The 22,080-nt window shown below is 37.7% G+C and overlaps 1 protein-coding gene across 1 annotated transcript in view; it reads left to right on the plus strand.

The window, feature by feature from the left end:
- The window catches only part of LOC147343960 (protocadherin-15-like), a 1,781,617-nt gene that overhangs the window by 1,017,124 nt on the left and 742,413 nt on the right, over positions 1-22,080 (plus strand). The gene's annotated exons all lie outside the window — the stretch shown is intronic.

Raw genomic sequence — 22,080 nt, forward strand, 5'->3', positions numbered from 1 at the left:
AGAATGGACTGTTGAATCTCCTTGCATTCCAAAGGATTCTCAAGAGTCTTCTCCAACACCACAGTTCAAAATTATCAATTCGTCGGCACTCAGCTTTCTTCACAGTCCAACACTCACATCCATACATGACCACAGGAAAAACCATAGCCTTGACTAGACGGATCTTTGTTGGCAAAGTAATGCCTCTGCTTTTTAATATGCTATTTAGGTTAGTCATAACTTTCCTTCCAAGGAGTAACCGTCTTTTAATTTCATGGCTGCAGTCACCATCTGCAGTGATTTTGGAGCCCCCGAAAAAATAAAGTCTGACACTGTTTCCACTGTTTCCCCATCTATTTCCCATGAAGTGATGGGACCAGATGCCATGATCTTCATTTTCTGAATGTTGAGTTTTAAGCAAACTTTTTCACTCTCCTCTTTCACTTTCATCAAGAGGCTTTTGAGTTCCTCTTCACTTTCTGCCATAAGGGTGGTGTCATCTGCATATCTGAGGTTATTGATATTTCTCCCTGCAACCTTGATTCCAGCTTGTGCTTCCTCCAGCCCAGCATTTCTCATGATGTACTCTGCATATAAGTTAAATAAGCAGGGTAACAATATACAGCCTTGATATACTCTTTTCTTATTTGGAACCAGTCTGCTGTTCCATGTCCAGTTCTAACTGTTGCTTCCTGACCTGCATATAGGTTTCTCAAGAGGCCAGTCAGGTGGTCTGATATCCCCATCTCCTTCAGAATCTTCCACAGTTTATTGTGATTCACACAGTCAAAGGCTTTGGCATAGTCAATAAAGCAGAAAGAGATGTTTTTCTGGAACTCTCTTGCTTTTCCCATGATCCAGCAGATGTTGGCAATTTGATCTCTGGTTCCTCTGCCTGTTCTAAAACCAGCTTCAACATCTGAAAGTTCATGGTTCACATATTGCGGAAGCCTGGCTTGGAGAATTTTGAGCACTACTTATAAATAGGTAAATAATCCTCCTTTAATTATGTGGGCAATTTGTCCAGCTTTATTATTTCATGCCTCCTGTTTAATTTTTGTCTGATGTAATAGATGGGAATACCAGACCACCAGACCTGTCTCTTGAGAAATCTGTATGCAGGTCAGGAAGCAACAGTTAGAACTGGACGTGGAACAAAAGACTGGTTCCAAATAGGAAAAGGAGTACGGCAAGGCTGTATATTGTCACCCTGCTTATTTAACTTATATGCAGAGAACATCATGAGAAACGCTGGACTGGAAGAAACACAAGCTGGAATCAAGGTTGCCAGGAAAATTATCAATAACCTCAGCTATGCAGATGACACCACCCTTATGGCAGAAAGTGAAGAGGAACTAAAAAGCCTCTTGATGAAAGTGAAAGTGGAGAGTGAAAAAGTTGGCTTAAAGCTCAACATTCAGAAAACAAAGATCATGGCATCCGGTCCCACCACTTCATAGGAAATAGATGGGGAAACAGTGGAAACAGTGTCAGACTTTATTTTACTGGGCTCCAAAGTCACCACAGATGGTGACTGCAGCCATGAAATTAAAAGATGCTTACTCCTTGGAAGGAAAGTTATGACCAACCTAGATAGCATATTCAAAAGCAGAGACATTACTTTGCCAACAAAGATCCGTCTAGTCAAGGCTATGGTTTTTCCTGTGGTCATGTATGGATGTGAGAGTTGGACTGTGAAGAAGGCTGAGCACCGAAGAATTGATGCTTTTGAACTGTGGTGTTGGAGAAGACTCTTGAGAGTCCCTTGGACTGCAAGGAGATCCAACCAGTCCATTCTGAAGGAGATCAGCCCTGGGGTTTCTTTGGAAGGAATGATGCTAAAGCTGAAACCCCAGTACTTTGGCCACCTCGTGCGAAGAGTTGACTCATTGGAAAAGACTCGATGCTGGGAGGGATTGGGGGCAGGAGGAGAAGGAGACGACCGAGGATGAAATGGCTGGATGGCATCGCTGACTCCATGGACGTGAGTCTTAGTGAACTCTGTGAGTTGGTGATGGACAGGGAGGCTTGGCGTGCTGCGATTCATGGGGTCGCAAAGAGTCAGACAGGACTGAGCGACTGATCTGATCTGAAGCAAATATTTTACCTCAAAAGATGTTTAAAAACCTGGGAGACTGAGATGCAGCTAATACAGGGGGAACAATAAAGAAAACCTAGAAGATATGAAGAAAATTTTTAATTTTCTTGACCCTTGTTCCTTGGTCTAAATTATTTCAAGAAATGTGTAAGTAATGTAATATGTTTCTAGAGTAAGTATGGTAATATGAACCTAGAGCCAGACATCCTGGAATGGGAAGTCAAGTGGGCCTTAGCTTGTGGAGGTGATGGAATTCCAGCTGTGCTATTTCAAGTCCTAAAAGATGATGCTGTTAAAGTGCTGCACTCAATATGCCAGCAAATTTGGAAAACTCAAGAGTGGCCACAGGATGGGAAAAGGTCAGTTTTCATTCCAGTCCTAAATAAAGGTAATGCCAAAGAATGCTCAAACTACTTCACAATTGCACTCATTTCACACACTAGCAAAGTAATGCTCAAAATTATCCAAGAGAGGCTTCAGAAGTACGTGAACCAAGAACTTCCAGATAGTCGAGCTGGATTTATAAAAGGGATAGGTACAAGAGATCATATTTCCAACATCCATTGGATCATACAAAAAACAAGAGAGTTCTAAAAAAAACATCTGTTTCTGCTTTATTGACTATGCCACAGCCTTAGACTATATAGATCACAACAAACAGTGGAACATTCTTAAAGAGATGGGAATACGAGACCACCTTACCTGCCTCCTGAGAAATCTGTGTTCAAGTCAAGAAGCAAAAGTTAGAACCAGACATGGAACAATAGACTGGTTCCAAATTGGGAAAGGAGTATATCAAGGCTGTATATTGTCACCATGCTTATTTAACTTATATGCAGAGTATATCATGTGAAATGCTGGGGTGGATGAAGCACAGGCTGTAATCAAGATTGCCAGGAGAAATAACAATAATCTCAGATATGCAGAAAATACCACCCTTATGTCAGAAAGTGAAGAAGAACTAAAGAACCCCTTGATTAAAATAAAAGAGGAGAGTGAAAAAGTTAGCTTAAAACTCAACATTCAGAAAACTAATATCATGGCATCCGAGCTCATCATTTCATAGCAAATGGATAGGGAAACAATGGAAAGAGTGACAGACTTTATTTTTGGGGGCTCCAAAATCACTGCAGATGGTGACTGCAGCCATGAAACAAAAAGACACTTGCTGCTTGGAGGAAAATTTATGACCAACCTAGACAGAATATTAAAAAGCAGAAATATTACTTTGCCAAAAAAGGTCCATCTAGTCAAAGCTGTGGTTTTTCCAGTAGTCATGTATGGATGTGGGAGTTGGACCATAAAGAAAACTGAGCACCAAAGAACTGATGCTTTTGCAATGTGGTGTTGAGGAAGACTCTTGAGAGTCCCTTGGACTGCAAGGAGATCAAATTCGTCCATCCTAAAGGAAATCAGTCCTGAATATTCATTGGAAGGTCTGATGCTGAAGCTGAAACTCCAGTACTTTGCCAGCTGATGTGAAGAACTAACTCATTGGAAAAGACCCTGATGCTGGGAAAGATTTAAGGCAGGATAAGAAGGGGACAACAGAGAATCAGATGGTTGATGGCATCCTTGTCTTCATGGATGTGAGTTTGAGCAAGCTTCCAGAGTTGGTGATGAACAGGGAAGCCTGGTGTGCTGCAGTCCATGGGGTTGCAAAGAGTCGAACCCTACTGAGTGACTGAACTGAACTTAAGGTAATATGCAATATCAAGAGTTCTCTTGTTTAAAACTCAGTGCTCAAAAAGTGCTTTGAGATATCTTCTTATCATGATATGCTATGCTGCAGATAATACAGAAATAATGTCAATATTAATCCATCATCTATCATCATTCCATGAAAGGCAAGAGCTAAATCATTATTCCATATGTTATGGAATAATAAAACTTTCAATAGAGATGAAGTTCAAGGCAAGTCATTCCTGTAATGATTTCTAATCATGATCAAGTACTCGTTATAACCTTATCAGAACCAGTGAGCAAATTAGATTACATAACATGTAAGCATCCTGACATAGTTTTTGCATAAAACCCTCTTCTTTAGGTACTGCTTTTCATTCAGTTCCAGTAGGTAAAACAATTCTTTAGCTCTGGCCTTAAGAACAATTCCTCTTTCAAGAATGCTCTAATTTATCCATGATCCTAATGAGTTCTTATGAAGAGCATCTTACAATTATAGCTGATTTATAGACACTTTGAAAGTGTTATACTTGGTCACAATGATTCTCAACTGTAGTGCCTATTAAAAGTATCTGAGGAAACTACTGATTCCTATATTTCTTATAATTTCTGAATCTTTGAAGTAAACTTGAGCATTGTTTCATAATAAATCTCTACAGTTTTTATCTTCCCACCAAAGATTGAGAGTCACTAGCAATGGGCATACGAATCACTCTTTACTTTGATTAACATGGTGCCGTCAATCATAAATGTGAGTATCAAACTCTTGATTAGTAAAAAGACAAACAAAAACACTGTTCTTTATGACTATCTGATATTTGAAAAATTGGATAGTCACCTGAGTTTTAAGAGATAACTTGCATGGTTAAAAATATTAATAATAAACCAAGACACAATTTTATTTTGTTCTTCCAAACCAGTTAGTTGGTTTTAGTTTTCTGGTAAGAAATATGAATATAATAGGATTATGTAGCTCCTTCAACTGTTTAATATTAATGAGAAGCACTTAAACTCTTCCATAACTTCACCTAAACCATTAAAAAATTCTATTTATTCTTCCCTCCCATATAGAAGATTAGAATGGCATAATTGACTTGAAGATACCAAAGTGAGAAATGTAAGTGCTGATTAAAAGTTGGATGACCATAATAAATCAATTATTGTAGTAAATTCCATTCCTATTTTGGAAAATATTTCTGATACTGTGAGTCACCTTCTGTTGACCAGAGTCCTAATCAAAGATGAAATAAGTCTTTGTCTTGAAAGCAGTGCCTTTAAAGCAGATACCCCATCACTAATATTTATTAATTGTTCATACATTTATTATTTCAATCAGCAAACATTTAACAAAGGAGTTTTCTGATGGTCCAGTGGTTAAGACTCTGCACTTCCAATGCAGGAAGCATGAGTTTTATCCCTGGTCAGGGGGGAAGAAAGTCCCACATGCCACAAAATGTATAAATAAAATTTAAAAATAAACTTAAAAAATGAAATAAAGCACACTCAAAAGAAAACACACACACATTTAACGACTGACACTATGTGTTAGACACTACATTGGTTAGATTATAGGTGACCTAGGCAGACACTAGCATAATCCTTGAAGAGCTTAGATTATATTGAAGGAGAAAGACAAGTAACTAAATAGTACAGTATGAATAGTAGGAAAACTTAAACATAAACTCATTCATTGTAAATAATAGTGGTAATGACTATTCAAGAGGCACTGAGAATGAAAGTGGTAGCTGTAGAAGGTTTCATAAGAGATGACTCAAGTAAGACTTGATATATGGATCAAATTCACCACTTAGTAGTAGATCTGCTGCTGCTAAGTCGCTTTAGTCGTGTCTGACTCTGTGCGACCCCATAGACGGCAGCCCACCAGGCTCCCCCGTCCCTGGGATTCTCCAGGCAAGAACACTGGAGTGGGTTGCCATTTCCTTCTCCAATGCATGAAAGTAAAAAGTGAAAGTGAAGTCGCTCAGTCGTGTCCAACTCTTTGTGACCCCATGGACTGCAACCTACCAGGCTCCTCCATCCATGGGATTTTCCAGGCAAGAGTACTGGAGTGGGGTGCCATTGCCTTCTCCGATTAGTAGATCAGCACTCTTCAAATATGAATGGATTGATGAGCAAATTAAGGAATGGCTGAATGACAAAGTAAACTCAATTAAAAAATTCAGCAACAAGGTATAGGGAAATCTGAATATTATCAGGGAACTCTGCAGAAACAATGAGATCTTAAGAAATAAAAGGGTAATATTGAACAATAGACAACACACCAAAGAGAGAATTCAGAAGCTGGGAGGCTGCTCATGTACCCTCACATTTCATCATATTGCCTCTGTCTACTTCTAAGGCTAGCCCTGCTGCTGCTTCATTGAATTTTACAAAGGCACTGACTGCTATTCTACAGCTTTAATAAATGTTTACTACTCTGATAAGATAATCATAAAAACATAAGGGTAAGATTGCTGATCTACTTGATAATTATAGGACTGAAACAAAAATCCCTAAGTGCCTACTCAACCCATTTTAGCATAAGGACTCAGGAACTTCCAGCCTGTATCATAGTCACACGTCTCCACAAGCTTGTTTTGTTAGTATAAAAATCCCTTCTTAGCCACTCTATACTTATTTTTTAAACAACACCAAAGTATAATAACCCAAGTTCACATTTGTGAACAATGCACAGATATATCTTACTATTCTTTCTTCTAAGTGAATTATGAAGAACTAAAATAGAAAAAACTTGAGAAAAGTGGCATTTATAGAACACTGGCCATGATACAAAAAACAACATATTTGAAAAACAGATGCAATATTATATTATTTTTAGCTACTGTCTTCTCACAAAGAGAGTTGCTGAAAAGCAATTTCTGAACTTTCTGTTTAACAGAAACTGAGTAGATGTTTCTCATTTTTATTTGGGCCTTTGAAGACAAAAAAATAGGTCTAATAATTGAAGATACGTTGTGAAATGTGAGAGATAAACTGGTTTCTTCCAATATCCAAGTTCTTATTCTCAACAGGCCTTGTCTTTCTGTACAACTTTAATTCATTTTTTTCATGTCTGACCTCGGTGAATGAGTACCAAAAAATCACCCTTTTAAACAAGATGCCTTTATGAATTCTTGAAATCCTAAAGTTAACTGTATTTTCAGGAATAATTTAATCTACATTCATTCATTCATCAATACACCTTTATTGCATGCCTGCTATTCTAGCCCTTATGGGTAAAGTTGTGGAGGAATAATCCTTGCCTTTACAGAATTGACATCTTGGTTTATCTTGAGACTGAAACAGAAGTCATTTCTATTGCCACAATTTAATCTTTTTATATTTTCCCATTCTATCCATAGTTTTGAAAATGAATTAATAAAATAAACAAGTAACTAAAGCAAACTCCAAAATACCACAATATCCTTAGGCTGTGCACATAATTCATCTTAGAAAGGAATAAATTAATATTTGAAAAGGTGGTAACAAAAGACCCATAATTCAGTATCAAAAAGTTTTCTATCTAGAGTTGTCAGAATAAAACAACCATGACTGAAACCATAATGGAAATACCTTCAAAAACATAGCAAGGTCAATTTACATCTATGAAGGTCAAGGGGTTTGTAAGGGAAAATATAGATTGCTTTGAGTAATAAAATGACTGTACTACCCAAAGCAATCTACAGATTCAATGTAATCTTTATCTAATTACCAATGGAATTTTTCACAGAACTAAAACAAAAATTTTATAATTTGTATGGAAACAAAAAGACCCTGAAGAGCCAAAACAACTTTGAGAAAGAAATCAGAGCTGGAGGTAGCAGCTCCCTGACTTTAGACTATAATACAAAGGTATAATTGTCAAGACACTATGGTACTGGCACACACAAAAAATATATAGATCAATGGAACTGGATAGAAAGCCCAGAGATAAAATCACACACCTATAGTCAACTTATCTTTGACAAAGTAGTAAAGAATACTCAATGGAGAGAAGAAACCCTCTCAATAGATGATGCTGGGAAAACTGGACAGCTACATGTAAAAGATTGAAATTAGAACACTTCCTAACACCATATACAAAAATAAGCTCAAAATGGATTAAAGACTTTAAAGTAAGGCCAGACACTATAAAACCCTTAGAGGAAACTATAGGTAGACCACACTTTGACATAAATTGCAACAAGATCTTTTTTTGACCCACTTCCTAGACTAATGATAACAAAAACAGAAATACATAAATAGCACCCTGATTAAACTTAAAAGCTTTTGCACAACAAAGGAAACGATAAGAAGACAAAAAGACAACTCTCAGAATGGGAGAAAATGTTTGCAAGTGAAACAACTGGCAAAAGAATAATCTCCAAAATATACAAGCAATTCAAACAGCTCAATATCAAAATAAACAACCCAATCAAAATGTGGGCAGAAGATGTAAATAGACATTTCTCCAAAGATGTTATAAAGAAGGCCAAGAGACACATGAAAAGATGCATAACATCACTAATTATTCAGATCAGATCAGGTCAGTCGCTCAGTCATGTCCGACATTTTGCAACCCCATGAACTGCAGCGCACCAGGCCTCCCTGTCCATCACCAACTCCCAGAGTTCACTAAGACTCACGTCCATCGAGGAAGTGATGCCATCCAGCCATCTCATCATTTGTCGTCCCCTTCTCCTCCTGCCCCAAATCCTTCCCGGCATCAGAGTCTTTTTCAACGAGTCAACTCTTCACATGAGGTGGCCAAAGTACTGGAGTTTCAGCTTTCGCATCAGTCCTTCCAAAGAAATCCCAGGGCTGATCTCCTTCAGAATGGACTGGTTGGATCTCCTTGCAGTCCAAGGGACTCTCAAGAGTCTTCTCCAACACCACAGTTCAAAAGTATAAATTCTTCGGTGCTCAGCCTTCTTCACAGTCCAACTCTCACATTCATACATGACCACAGGAGAAACCATAGCCTTGATTAGACGGACCTTTGTTGGCAAAGTAATGTCTCTGCTTTTCAATATGCTATCTAGGTTGGTCATAACTTTCCTTCCAAGGAGTAAGCGTCTTTTTATTTCATGGCTGCAGTCAACATCTGTAGTGACTTTGGAGCCCAGAAAAATAAAGTCTGACACTGTTTCCACTATTTCCCCATCATTTCCCATGAAGTGGTGGGACCGGATGCCATGATCTTCTTTTTCTGAATGTTGAGCTTTAAGCCATCTTTTTCACTCTCCTCCTTCAGTTTCATCAAGAGGCTTTTGAGTTCCTCTTCACTTTCTGCCATAAGGGTGGTGTCATCTGCATATCTGAGGTTATTGATATTTCTCCCGGCAATCTTGATTCCAGCTTGTGTTTCTTCCAGTATAGCGTTTCTCATGATGTACTCTGCATAGAAGTTAAATAAACAGGGTGACAATATACAGCCTTGATGTACTCCTTTTCCAATTTGAACCAGTCTGTTGTTCCATGTCCAGTTCTAACTGTTGCTTCCTGTCCTGCATACATATTTCTCAAGAGGCAGATCAGGTGGTCTGGTATTCCCATCTCTTTCAGAATTTTCCACAGTTTATTGTGATCCACACAGTCAAAGGCTTTGGCATAGTCTATAAAGCAGAAATAGATGTTTTTCTGGAACTCTCTTGCTTTTTCGATGATCCAGCGGATGTTGGCAATGTAATCTCTGGTTCCTCTGCCTTTTCTAAAACCGGCTTGAACATCAGGAAGTTCACAGTTCACATATTGCTGAAACTTGGCTTGGAGAATTTTGAGCATTACTTTACTAGCGTGTGAGATGAGTGCAATTGTGTGGTGGTTTAAGCATTCTTTGGCATTGCCTTTCTTTGGGATTGGAATAAATACTGACCTTTTCCAGTCCTGTGGCCACTGCTGAGTTTTCCAAATTTGCTGGTATATTGAGTGCAGCACTTTCACTCTTTCAGGATTTGAAATAGCTCAACTGGAATTCCATCACCTCCACTAGCTTTGTTCGTAGTGATGCTTTCTAAGGCCCACTTGACTCACATTCTAGGATGTCTGGCTTAGGTCAGTGATCACACCATCGTGATTATGTGGGTTGTGAAGATCTTTTTTGTACAGTTCTTCTGTGTATTCTTGCCATCTCTTCTTAATATCTTCTGCTTCTGTTAGGTCCATAATATTTCTGTTCTTTATCGAGCCCTTCTTTGCATGAAATGTTCCTTTGGTATCTCTGATTTTCTTGAAGATATCCCTAGTCTTTCCCATAGAAAAGCAAATTAAAACTGCATTGAGATATCCCCTCATATCAGTCAGAATGGCCATCATCAAAAAAAAAAAAAAAAAAAACCTACAAAAATAAACGTTGGAGAGAGTGTGGAGAAAAGAGAATCCTCTTGCACTATTGGTAGGAATGTAAACTGATACAGCCACTATGAAGAAGAGTATACAGGTTCCTTAAAAAAATTAAAAATAGAACTATTATCAGTACAGTTCAGTTGCTCAGTCATGTCCGATTCTTTGCAACCCATGAATTGCAGCACACCAGGCCTCCCTGTCCATCACCAACTCCCAGAGTTCACTCAGACTCATGTACATCAAGTCAGTTATGCCATCCAGCTATCTCATCCTCTGTCATCCCCTTTTCCTCCTGCCCCCAATCCCTCCCAGCATCAGAGTCTTTTCCAACGAGTCAACTCTTCACATGAGGTGGCCAAAGTACTGGAGTTTCAGCTTTAGCATCAGTCCTTCCAAAGAAATCCCAGGGCTTATCTCCTTCAGAATGGACTGTTTGGGTCTTCTTGCAATCCAAAGGACTCTCAAGAGTCTTCTCCAACACCACAGTTCAAAAGCAGCAATTCTTCAGCGTTCAGCCTTCTTGACAGTCCAACTCTCACATCGATACATGACCACTGGAAAAACCATAGCCTTGACTAGACGGACCTTTGTTGGCAAAGTAATGTCTCTGCTTTTGAATATGCTATCTAGGTTGGTCATAACTTTCCTTCAAGGAGCAAGGGTCTTTTAATTTCTTGGCTGCAGTCACCATCTGCAGTGATTTTGGAGCCCCCCAAAATAAAGTCTGACACTGTTTCCCCATCTATTTCCCATGAAGATATGGGACCAGATGCCATGATCTTCGTTTTCTGAATGTTGAGTTTTAAGTCAACTTTTTCACTCTCCTCTTTCACTTTCGTCAAGAGGCTTTTGAGTTCCTCTTCACTTTCTGCCATAAGGGTGGTGTCATCTGCATATCTGAGGTTATTGATATTTCTCCCGGCAATCTTGATTCCAGCTTGTGCTTCTTCCAGCCTAGGGTTTTTCATGATGTACTCTGCATATAAGTTAAATAAGCAGGGTGATAATATACAGCCTTGACACACTCCTTTTCCTATTTGGAACCAGTCTGTTGTTCCATGTCCAGTTCTAACTGTTGCTTCCTGACCTGCAAAGAAATTTCTCAAGAGGCAGATCAGGTGGTCTGGTATTCCCATCTCTTTCAGCAATTCGCACTGTTTATTGTGATCCACACAGTCAAAGGCTTTGGCATAGTCCATAAAGCAGAAATAGATGTTTTTTTGGAACTCTCTTGCTTTTTTGATGATCCGGCAGATGTTGACAATTTGGTCTCTGATTCTTCTGCCTTTTCTAAAACCAGCTTGAACATCTGGAAAGTACATGCTTCACGTAATGCTGCAGCCTGGCTTGGAGAATTTTGAGCATTACTTTACTAGCGTGTGAGATGAGTGCAATTGTGCGGTAGCTTGAGCATTCTTTGGCACTGCCTTTCTTTGGGATTGGAATGAAAACTGACCTTTTCCAGTCCTGTGGCCACTGCTGAGTTTTCCAAATTTGCTGGTATATTGAGTGCAGCACTTTCACAGCATCATCTTTCAGGATTTGAAAGAGCTCAATGGGAATTTCATCACCTCCACTAGCTTTGTTCATAGTGATGCTTTCTAAGGCCCACTTGACTCACATTCTAGGATGTCTGCCTCTAGGTGATTGATCACACCATCGTGATTATCTGGGTCGTGAAGCTCTTTTTTGGTACAGTTCTTCTGTGTATTCTTGCCACCTCTTCTTAATATTTTCTGCTTCTGTTAGGTCCATATCATTTCTGTCCTTTATTGTGCCCATCTTTGCATGAAATGATCCCTTGGTATCTCTAATTTTCTTGAAGAGATCTCTAGTCTTTCCCATTCGGTTGTTTTCCTGTATTTCTTTGCATTGATCACTGAGGAAGACTTCCTTATCTCTTCTTGCTATTCTTTGGGACTCTGCATTCAGATGCTTCTATCTTTCCTTTTCTCCTTTGCTTTTTGCTTCTCTTCTTTTCACAGCTATATTTAAGGCCTCTCCAGACAGCCTTTTTGCTTTTTTACATTTCTTTTCCATGGGGATGATCTTGATCCCTGTCTCCTGTACAATGTCACGAACCTCAGTCCATAGTGTATCAGGCACTCTGTCTATCAGATCTAGTTCCTTAAATCTATTTCTCACTTCCACTGTATAATCATAAGGGATTTGATTTAGGTCATACCTGAATGTGGTTTTCCCTACTTTCTTCAATTTAAGTCTGAATTTGGCAATAAGGAGTTTATGATCTGAGCCACAGTCAGCTCCTGGTCTTGTTTTTGTTGACTGTATAGAGCTTCTCCATCTTTGGCTGCAAAGAATATAATCAATCTGATTTTGGTGTTGACCATCTGATGATGTCCATGTGTAGAGTCTTCTCTTGTGTTGTTGGAAGAGGGTGTTTGCTATGACCAGTGCATTTTCTTGGCAAATCTCTATTACTGTTTGCCATACTTCATTCCGTATTCCAAGGCCAAATTTGCCTTTTACTCCAGGTGTTTCTTGACTTCCTACTTTTGCATTCCAGTCTCCTATAATGAAAAGGACATCTTTTTTGGGTGTTAGTTCTAAAAGGTCTTGTAAGTCTTCATAGAACCGTTCAACCTCAGCTTCTTCAGCGTTATTGGTTGGGGCATAGGCTTGGAATACTGTGATATTAAATGGTTTGCCTTGGAAACGAACAGAGATCATTCTGTCATTTTTGAGATGGCATCCAGCATATACCCTGAGAAAACTATAATTCAAAAGGACACATGTACTCCAATGTTCTTGGCAGAACTCTTTACAATAGCCAGGACACAGAGGCAACTTAACTGTTCATCGATAGATGAACTGATAAAGATGTGGTACATATATACAAAGGAACATTGCTCAGCCATAAAAGGGATGAAATTGAGTAATTTATAGTGATGTGGAAGAATCTAGAGTCTGTCATACAGAGTGAAGTTAGAAAAAGAAAAACAAATATTGTATATTAATGCATGGAATATAGAAAAATGTACTGGTGAACCTATTTGCAGGGCAGACATAAAGAATTGGAGGCAGAGAATGGATCTGTGGACATGGGAGAGGGAAAGCAGAGGGTTGGATGAATTGAGAAGGTAGCATTGATGTGAATACACTATCATGTATAAAATAACATAGTTAGTGGGGAGTTTCTGTATAACACGGGGAGTTCAGTTTGGTGCTCTGTGATGACCTAGATGGGTTGGAGTGGCAGGGAGGTTCTCGAGGGAGGGGATATATGTATACTAAAGCTTATTCACTTTGTCACACAACAGAAACTAACACAACATTGTAACGCAATTATACTCCAATTATAAACAACAACAACTAGAATCTAAGACAACATTATGAAATCTAGTGTCTGTGTTTTGGGATAGGTGAAGTTAAATAAATGGGATTTAGTTTGTGAGATGAAAACATGCAACTTCAAATTTTACTTCTATATTCTTTGAAAGTATGTGATCTTCATTTTAGACATAAGGATATAAATAAGTCTAGTAAACATTTACTGTTACTCAAAGATGACTTGATAATTATATTTTATCATTGTATTCTAAAGACTAACATATTTGAAGTCAGAACTACCTTTTTGCATTCACATTATGCCATTTACCTTCAATGTATTGCAGGGTGTTTACCTCAGTTTTGTAATCTGTGCAATGGGAATTAAAAGATTTGTCTATACAAAATAAACTGTATTTATCTCAGCATTAATAATATAAACACATGCAAAGTATTTGATGAACTACAAACCACTAAAATATGTAACAATATTAACAAACTTGTTACTTAGATTATATTAGTTGATAGATATACTATAAGGTATACATCCCCAAACAATATGTGTGCTATTGCTTTTTTGGACTTTATATAAAAGAAATCATGTTTTTGGTAGACTGAGCAGACCAAACACTCTGATATGAAATATCTAATCTTCCCAATTAAAAAATTTGACCCAATGGTTGATATGGAAGATATTACATCAAACAATTGAATAATTAAAATATTTTCTAGAATTTTTATTATTACTATGTCAAGTGGGTAGTTGATATTTTTCTCCATTTTACTTTATTAATTGGAATACTGTTTTAGGTTACCTTTTCACAGTCAGATCAAAATTAAAGATATTTCAGTTACAGTGTGGGTGTGAGAATGTACATAATACTGAAATGAACACAGGGAGAGTTATACTAACAAGGGTTATTACAACTGGCAAATACTTTAATCATTTGACCTATAAATGAGAAAGGGACTGCAAAACTATAGATGTAATAGTATCCAAACAGAAATTTCAACACGTATGTTAGGACAGATTGTCAACTCTTAAATACTATCTAAAGAAGTAATTCCGTATGTTAATTAAACATATCAATTATTTATATTACAAACCTCGTATCCAAGTCTGGAAGAAAAATAAATTTATTTTATTTCTGATATCATAATGGATGTGTAAAAACAGATATTCAAAGTATATTCAGCACTTGCACAATAACCATTCAAAGGAAGATCTATTTAACTACAACTATTTACTTGAAATTAAAATGGAAGACAAAAAATATTGCCTAAATATAAGTACCGATTTTATTATTTTAACAGAGGAGCCTGGTAGGCTGCAGTCCATGCTAAGGGTCAGACGCGACTGAACGACTTCACTTTCACTTTTCACTTTCATGCATTGGAGAAGGAAATGGCAACCCACTCCAGTGTTCTTGCCTGGAGAATCCCAGGGACGGGGGAGCCTGGTGGGCTGCCGTCTATGGGGTCACACAGAGTCGAACATGACTGATGTGACTTAGCAGAAGCAGCAAACTGTCAATAGGAACCTATTTGATCTTAAGATGTTTGTGTGTGTGTGTGTATGATATGTGCTTTTATTTAGGATGTAAAGACAGACTGATAGACACAAAGATACATAACTTTTAGAATAGAAAAAAGCCTTCTACTTTTAATTGTGTAACATATCACCTTATTGTTATTACATTAGAAATGACTTTAAAAACAGAAATGTTCCTGTTAAAAAGGTTGCAAACACCTTAGGGATATGTAGAACAAGTATTAAAAATTCTATAATATTGATAAAATTATACCTAAACTATTATCATGGGATATATATATTATCTCAATAATATAATTTTGTAACCTTTTATCTCTTTTATCAATTAACCATTTTATTTTCAAACAACAAAGCAAAACAAAAAGAAAAGAATACAAAAAGGGAAATGTCAGGAGCAGTTACAAATAGAAGAATGAATTGATAAAGTGGCAGTTTTGCATCCTTTATAAGAAAATTTAATGAGCATTTTTTATAGCATCAGAATATAACAAACTGAAAAAATATCTCAAAAAGAACATGTACATATTTTAATCTAAGACCTGGCTGAAGAAAGACAATTTTCAGGAGCTCTAAATATATACTTTCTCTAAGTTTCTTAAAGACTATAAATGACCCAAAGAAATTGGCTGCCGTAAAGGTTTCCTTTACATAAACCTCCCAGTGTACACCCCAACTGGGAGCCCAACATATCCTGTAAGGTTTCTCAGTTTTTTATTTTTATACTCCCAATATAGCAATTCTCTACAAATACCATGTATTACATAGAAATTATTAGTTTGTTTAGGGAGCTAAGGGCTTTCTTGGTGTCTCAGATGGTAAAGAATCCACCTGCAATGCAGGAGACCTGGGTTCAGTCCCCAAGTCGGGAAGATCCCCTGGAGAAGGAAATGGCTACCCACTCTAGTATTGTTGCCTGGAGAATTCCATGGACAGAAGATTCTGGTAGGCCACAGTCCATGGGGTCACAGAGACAAAAGAGTTGAACATGACTGAGTGACTAACACTTTCACTTTCACTTTAGGGAGCTAGGTATTTTAAAACTCAGCCTTTATTTAATGTTTTTAATAAAAGTTCTAATCAACCTATACTTTATTAAATGACTTACCCCTACCTGGAATAAGTAAAATTGTCTTACAGTAATTAAAGCTAACCCTCAGAGCGGTTGTTAATAATCAGATAAAGATTTTATTTTTAACTTGCCTTTTTTAATAGTAATCTGACAGTTATAGGTCAGTCAGCAGTTTCAACCTCTTATTATCAGCATCATCATTTCTCCTAGAAATGTTTACTATTAGAAAGCAATTTTAAAACATGGGGGTACCAAAACTGTACAATTACTGTCAGTACATTTCTACCCTTTGGTACTGTCAGCTTAATAGATAATACCACAGATATGAGCACAGTCAACTTCAGCAGCTTCCCAGAGGCAAGCTCTTGCCTTTTGCTGACTAGCTTCATTCAATTATGTCTTAATTGTTCATGTGCTAATGTTCATTAAATGAAGAATAACACTTCTTTCCTGTAAGGTAGAACACTTGAGATATGAAAAATTGTTACTTTATCTCTGCCTCTAAGGCACAAATGAGTTAATCTATGGTATCTGGAAAAGCCCCATAGATTTGTGCAAAGATAGCCCTGTACCAAGAAGGGAGAACAGGATTAATAAAACTGCTAAATTCAGTCCTAAACAAAATTACTTTCAGTTTTTCCTTTAAAGCTAATTTTCAGGAAAATTGAACAAGTCTTCTAGTATTTATTATGCTCACACATGCCATATAATTTTCATTTTTTAAAATTTTATTTTATTTTTAAACTTTACAATATTGTATTAGTTTTGCCAAATATCGAAATGAATCCACCACAGGTATACATGTGTTCCCCATCCTGAACCCTCCTCCCTTCTCCCTCCCCATACCATCTCTCTGGGTCGTCCCAGTGCACCAGCCCCAAGCATCCAGTATCGTGCATCGAACCTGGACTGGTGACTCATTTCATACATGATATTATACATGTTTCAATGCCATTCTCCCAAATCTTCCAACCCTCTCCCTCTCCCACAGAGTCCATAAGACTGTTCTATACATCAGTGTCTCTTTTGCTGTCTCATACACAGGGTTATTGTTACCATCTTTCTAAATTCCATATATATGCATTAGTATACTGTATTGGTGTTTTTCTTTCTGGCTTACTTCACTCTGTATAATAGGCTCCATTTTTATCCACCTCATTAGAACTGATTCAAATGTATTCTTTTTAATGGCTGAGTAATACTCCATTGTGTATATGTACCACAGCTTTCTTATCCATTCACCTGCTGATGGGCATCTAGGTTGTTTCCATGTCCTGGCTATTATAAACAGTGTTGCGATGAACATTAGGGTACACGTGTCTCTTTCCCTTCTGGTTTCCTCGGTGTGTATGCCCAGCAGTGGGATTGCTGGATCAATAGGCAGTTCTATTTCCAGTTTTTTAAGGAATCTCCACACTGTTCTCCATAGTGGCTGTACTAGTTTGCATTCCCACCAACAGTGTAAGAGGGTTCCCTTTTCTCCACACCCTCTCCAGCATTTATTGCTTGTAGACTTTTGGGTCGCAGCCATTCTGACTGGTGTGAAATGGTACCTCATAGTGGTTTTGGTTTGCATTTCTCTGATAATGAGTGATGTTGAGCATCTTTTCATGTGTTTGTTAGCCATCTGTATGTCTTATTTGGAGAAATGTCTATTTAGTTCTTTGGCCCATTTTTCGATTGGGTCATTTATTTTTCTTGAGTTGAGCTGTAGGAGTTGCTTGTATATTTTTGAGATTAGTTGTTTGTCAGTTGCTTCATTTGCTATTATTTTCTCCCATTCTGAAGGCTGCCTTTTCACCTTGCTAATAGTTTCCTTTGTTGTGCAGAAGCTTTTAAGTTTAATTAGGTCCCATTTGTTTATTTTTGCTTTTATTTCCAATATTCTGGGAGGTGGGTCATAGAGGATCCTGCTGTGATGTATGTCGGAGAGTGTTTTGCCTATGTTCTCCTCTAGGAGTTTTTTAGTTTCTGATTTTACGTTTAGATCTTTAATCCATTTTGAGTTTATTTTTGTGTATGTGTTAGAAAGTGTTCTAGTTTCATTCTTTTACAAGTGGTTGACCAGTTTTCTCAGCACCACTTGTTAAAGAGATTGTCTTTAATCCATTGAGAATTCTTACTGCTGTTCCATTACATATTGAATGTGGAGGAGGAAAGAAAGTGCAATATGTTTTGAAATTTTCCCAAAACTAAATTTTGGCATGATGAGAAAAGAAAGTGTAACATAATTTCATTTATTGATAGTATTGTTCCAAGAGTGAAGAAACTAAGTTTTATTCATTTAAATAGCTTGATTGAATACCAAGTATGTTTTAAGCCTTGTGCTAGATAATGAGTATATAGTAGACCAAAGAATTGACATATGTTAGATATTTATTCTGTGCCTATTAAGAGCTTGCCCTATAGGCAACACCTTATATAATCTCCCAACAGTCTTATAATAAAGATCATATTTTTAGTATGTTACAGTTGTGTAAACTAAGGCTTACAAAGACTAAGTTTCTTTCTAATGTCTCATAAGTGATAAATGCCGAACATTTGAACCATATTCGACTCTAGCATAATCTCCTAACTATAGGCAGTCCTTCCTTCACACAGTTCCTATAAATGCAAATTTCAGTTATTATGAGCCATGAACTGGATTTTGTTATGTCTACATTCATATGTTGAGGCTATCACTCTTGACATGATGGTATTTGGAAACAGGGTCTTTGGGAGGTAACAGGTTCCCATGACGTCAGTTGGGCCACAAAGAAGAGAGTGAGTCCCCAGTAATAGGATTAGCATCTCTTATAATAAACACTAAAAGGTTTGTTTCCTTTCCCTCCCTCACTTTTACTGTGAGATCACAGAGGACAATCCATGTGAGGATGCAGCAAAAAGGAAAGTCATCTGCAACCTAAGAAGAGCACTCTTATCAAACACTGACCCTGAGGGCACCTTGATCTTGCACTTACAGTCTCCAACAGTTTGAAAGATTAAATTCAGTTGTTTAAACCACCAACTCTCCCAGAAGTGGTGTTTCTTGGGTTGCAGATGATTTACTTCTTGCTGAATCCTTATACGGCCTTGGAACACTCCCTTATAACATACCCAACAATAAACTCAAAATAGATTAAAGACCTAAATGCAAGGCTAGATGCTATAAAACTTAGTGGAAAATATAGGCAGAACACTATCTGACATAAATTGCAGCAAGATCTTCTTTGATCCACCTCCTATAGTAATGAAAATAAAAAAAAACAAAAATAACAAATGGGGGCTAATTAAACTTAAAAGCTTTTTCACAGCAAAGGAAACTATAAAAAAAAAAAAAAAAGATGAAAAGACAACCCTCAAATGGAAGAAAACATTTGCAAACAAAACAGACAAGGTATTAATCCCCAAATTATACAAGCAGCTTGTGAAGCTCAATATTAAACAAGCAAATAACCCAATTTAAAAAATGGGCAGAAAATGTAAAAGGAGATTTCTCCAAAGAATACATATGAATGATCAAGAGACATGTGAAAATGTACTCAGCATCACTAATTATTAGAGAAATGCAAATCAAAACTACAGTGAGGTATCATGTCACATGGTCAGAATGGTCATCATCAAAAAATCTATGAACAATAAATACTGGAGAGGCTGTGGAGAAAACAGAACCTTTTTACACTGTTGGTGGGAATGTAAATTGATATAGGTAGTACAGAGCTTTCTTACAAAACTAAAATTACCACATGACCCAGCAATCCCACTCTGGAGCATATACCTGGAGAAAAACATAATTACAGAAGATATATGCAACCCAAATTCATTGCAGTACTATTCACAAGAGTCAGGACATCCCTTCCCAATAAATTTAGGAAGAGGAACAAGACGTTCCCTCTCAAAACTTATATTTAATACAGTATTAGAAGTCCTAGACCTTCTACTTCAAGATGGTGGCATAGAAGGATGCACACTCATCTCCTACAAGAACACCAAAATCACAACTAGATGTTGAACAACCATTGACAAGTGGATGCTGAAATTCCCCCAAAGAAGATACCCCACATCCAAAAAAAAAAAAAAAGAATCTGCCACGAGATGGTATGAGGGGTAAAATAAAGACAAAATCAACTCCCATATCCTGCGGGTGAGTGACAAACAAACTGGAAAATACCAAAGAAGTTCTCCCACCATTGTGAACATTCTGAACCCCATTGTTAGGCTTCCCAGCCTGGGAATCCAACAAAGGGACTAGGAATCCCAAACAAATCTGATCTTGAAGGCCCATGGGATTTAATTACAGGACTTTCACAGAACTGGGAAAAACAGAGACTCCAGTCTTGGAGGGCACAACCAAAATGGCACCGGGAGAAGCAGTCCTGAAAGATCCTTGTTGGCATAAGCTCTCTTGGAATTCACCATTAATGGTACCATAGAGCCCTTAGACCCCAGAGCTGGGTTACTTCAGGGCAAACAACTACCAGGGAGGGAACCCAGTCATCAACAGACAATTGGATTAAAGCTTTACTGAGCAAGGCCCTGCCCACCAGGGCAGTTTTTCTCACCACCAGTCCCTCCCACCAGGAACCTTACACAGCCTCTTAGCCTCCTCCATCAGAGGATAGAGAGAAGCAGAAAGAAGAAGCACAGTACCGCAGTGGCTAGAACAAAAACCACATTACAGAAAGTTATGTCCTAGATGAAGGGACAAGATAAAACCCCAGAAAAGCAACTAGATGAAGTGGAAGCAGGCAACCTTCCAGAAAAAGAATTCAGAATAATGATACTGAAGATGATCCAGGATTTCAGGAAAACAATGGAGAAGATACCAGAAATGTCTACCAAAGACCTATAAGAACTAAAGAACAAACAAACAGATGAATAATACACTAGAAGGAATCAACAGCAGAATAACTGAGGTGGAATAATGAATAAATGACTTGGAGGACAGAATGGTGGACATCACTGCCACACAACAGAATATAGAAAAAGAATGAAAAAAAAAAAAAATGAAGACAGCCTAAGAGACCTCAGGGACAATAGTAAATGCACCAACATTTGCATTATTGGGTCCCAGAAAGAGAAAAGAGAGAGAAAGGACCTGAGAAAATATTTGAAGAAATAATAGCTGAAAACTTCCCTAACATGGGAAAGGAAATAGGCAACCAAGCCCAGGAAGCACAGATAGTTCCATGTAGGATAAACCCAAGGAGAAATACACCAAGATGCAGAGTAGTCAAACTGACAAAATTAAAGACAAATATAAAATATTAAAATCAACAGGGAAAATGACAACATACAAGTGAACTCCCATCAGGCTATTAGCTGGTTTCTCAACAGAAATTTTACAAGCAAGAAGGGAATGGCACAATATATTAAAGTGATGAAGGGACAGACCTACAACCAAAAATACTCTACCCAGCAAGACTCATTCAGATTTGATGAAGAAATCAAAAGCTTTCCAGACAAGCAAAAGTAAAGAGAATTTATCACCCAACCAGCTTTACAAATGACAAAGGAACTTTTCTATGCAAAGAACACAAAAGAAGGAAAAGGCCTACAGAAAATAGTTCAGTTCACTCACTCAGAGGTGTCTCTTTGCAACTCCATGGACTTCAGCACGCCAGGCTTCCTTGTCCATCTCAAACTCCTGGAACTTGCTCAGACTTATATCCATCAAGTCAGTGAAGGCATCCAACCATCTCATCCTCTGTTGTCCCCTTCTCCTCCTGAACCTAAAACAATTAAGAAAATGGTAATAGAATTATTAAGAAAATATCCTTTTTTATCATAGGGGACTGGAATGCAAAAGTAGGAAGTCAAGAGATACCTGGAATAACAGGCAGGTTTGACCTTGTAGTACAAAAGAAGCAGGGCACAAGGCTAACAGAGTTTTGCCAAGAGAATGCACTGGTTATAGCAAATACCTTATTCCAAAAACACAAGAGACAACTCTACACATGGACATCACAGGTTGGTGAATACCAAAATCAGATTGACTATATTTTTTCCAGCCCAAATAGAGAAGTTCTATACAGTGAGCAAAAACAAGACCAGGAGCTGACTGTGGTTCAGATCACTAACTCCTTATTGTAAAATTCAGAGTTAAAT

Source organism: Bos grunniens, chromosome 26, assembly GCF_055505025.1.
Source record: "Bos grunniens cultivar Pamir isolate PY7600 chromosome 26, Bosgru_T2T1.0, whole genome shotgun sequence".
Lineage (NCBI taxonomy): Eukaryota > Metazoa > Chordata > Mammalia > Artiodactyla > Bovidae > Bos > Bos grunniens.